The sequence below is a fragment of the Scardinius erythrophthalmus genome (assembly GCF_964197995.2).
Source record: "Scardinius erythrophthalmus genome assembly, chromosome: 21".
Classification (NCBI taxonomy): Eukaryota; Metazoa; Chordata; class Actinopteri; order Cypriniformes; family Leuciscidae; genus Scardinius; species Scardinius erythrophthalmus.
In genome coordinates, this window is record NC_138241.1 from 37,186,051 (window position 1) to 37,188,550 (window position 2,500).

Here is a 2,500-nt window from a genome sequence, read left to right on the forward strand (position 1 = left end):
GATCTCCATCCATACGTTCACTCCCTCCCGTGTGTGTGTGTGTGTGTGTGTATGTTGTAACCCATATTCCATATCTGCGCTACAGCTGCCCCCCCACACACTCTTCTCACGCAACGGCTCTCCATCCCACAGCACACACTCTTGTTAGATTCCCGTGCTCGCTCAACACGGATTATAGTTGGACAGCTTTATAATGCAGGGCAGATTTAGGCGACCTGTGACTGAGACGGATGATCTCGCTCTGGCTCAGCTCTGAGTAGCGATGCTCCGATGCTTCGGCCAATAAAAGCCATTCTTTTGTTTTCACTATCGACCATTGTTTGAAACAGCCAATGATCAGGGCCGATTCTATCCCGTCAGTCATACGGGGGGCAGGAGACGTGTGTGAAGAAAGTGTCTGGTGTTGCTCACGTCCTTCAGAATATCTTTTGTGTTCAGCAGAAGAGACAGACTCAGGTGCGGAGCATAGTGAGGGAGAGTAAACGATGACAGTAACGGCCCCTTTAATAACGCTGGTATTCTCAGTGTCTCGACTCTGTAACACTCAGCCTGTCATTGAGGAGCTCAACACACACACACATGATTTCTTTATTTGCAGCTCTCTGTGTGCCGTACTCGTGCTGTCAGACTGCCATCGCTCTCGTGTGTGTGTCCTGAGATCAGCCGGCTCTGGTGGATAGAAGAGAGTGTGTGTGTGTGTTTGACAGTGAGTTCAGTGAGACTCGTGTGTGTGTGTGTGTGTGTGTGTGTGTGTGTGACAGATTCAGCTGAGAACACCAGCTCCGTTACATTTCACTGATTCTACTCTTCATTTACTGCCATTCCTCACTCTCATCTTGTCACTCTCGACTGTTTTCATTTCTCCATCCTTTCATTTTCACTTTTTGCTAAATACACATTAATTGTGCAGATATTAACATAAATAAATACATAATCTCTGTATTACATACATAATACATTACATACATAGTCTCCAATGCCATCTCTCTCATGTTCGTCCATCCTCGGGATTCTTCTTCGTGCGACCCCCCCCCCCCACTACTTCAGCTGACCTTTAAGGAACCGGGGTTAAGTAATCTTAACCAATGAAATTAGCTGCAGGGCGGGATTTCTGCTTAACTGGTTTGCGCCCAGTGGGATTTTTTTACATTTGTTATAGAAAGATTAAAAATACGGGAGAAATACGGGAAAATATTTTAACGTGATGATAGCGGGATAGCAAGGTAAAATACGGGAGAATCCCGAGAACAACGGGAGGGTTGACAGGTATGGTGTGTGTGTGTGTGTGTGTGTGTGTGTGTGTGTGTGTGTGTGTGTGTGTGTGTGTGTGTGTGAAATGGGTAGGTTTAGGGGTCGGGTTAGTGTGTGTGTGTGTATGTGTGTGATGGGTAGGTTTAGGGGTAGGGTTTAGGGTAGGGTTTAGGTTAGGGTTAGTTTATTTAAGTTTAAACATATTTGACAACGTATTACCTACACAATAACAAGTAAATCAACTAATGGCCAAGACCGCAGACCTCACTCTCGCTCACTCGCTCACTCTCGCTCGCAGGCACTCTTTCTCTCTCTCGCCCTCACACTCTCTGCGCATAACGGTTTAGATGAACAGCAACAATAAGCAAATGTTGAGTGCTGATCAAGAGTTTTGTGCAAGCAATTTAAGGTCAGGACTCTTGTCCAAAATATAGCAGGCTTCATTCAGTGATTGAAACAAATATTATTAACATTAATTGAAGTTTTACAGCATATAGAACCGACACTGAGCGCTCCGAGCGAGCTGTGCTGTGGTAAACATGGAACTTCTCCTTGACATGAAACGGTAAATAATCAAACCAGTGGAAGCCTGCAGTGCATGAAGCTGCTGTATCTAACCTACCTTATCCATGCGATATCTATTCAGTCAGTACAGTAGCCTACACTTCAGTAATGTTTAGTAATGACTAAGGTTGCAAAGGGGCGGAAAATTTCCGGTAAATTTCCATGGGAAGTTAAGCTGGGGAATTTTGGAAATATTCATTACCACGGCAACCGCTTGTGCGTCCACTCTGAAAGTAACTGTACACATAAGAGACGGATAGATACATTATTTAAGGTTATTTCTATTCATTAGATATATGAACTTGTTGTCAAGTAAGCCCCGTTGCGAGCATGTGCGTCTCTCTAAACTTTCAGTGTGCTGCACTGCTCTAGTTGACTTCTGCGCCTTCCCCCCCGAAAATATCACGTTAATTTTGAAAACGTAATTCCTTTTGTGGATCCTCTTGGTCTTTCTTCATGTTTCTTTGACAAATATCAGTGTCTCAGTCTGCACGTGAGTTAACAGAATAAAAAAATCTGTTACGGTTGACATTTTCTTCAGCGGTAACGATATATACCGTCATACCGCCCAGCCCTACTTATGTGGTAAATAAAGTTATGCTAGCTTATTTAGCATCTAACTTATCAGCTTGCTATCTACTAGATGAATACATTTGTATGTGATATTTGCAATTTAAACATTTAA

The 2,500-nt window shown here is 43.5% G+C and overlaps 1 protein-coding gene across 1 annotated transcript in view; it reads left to right on the plus strand.

The window, feature by feature from the left end:
- LOC308681763 (inactive tyrosine-protein kinase 7-like) overlaps positions 1 to 2,500 on the plus strand; it is an 81,913-nt gene that overhangs the window by 6,737 nt on the left and 72,676 nt on the right. The gene's annotated exons all lie outside the window — the stretch shown is intronic.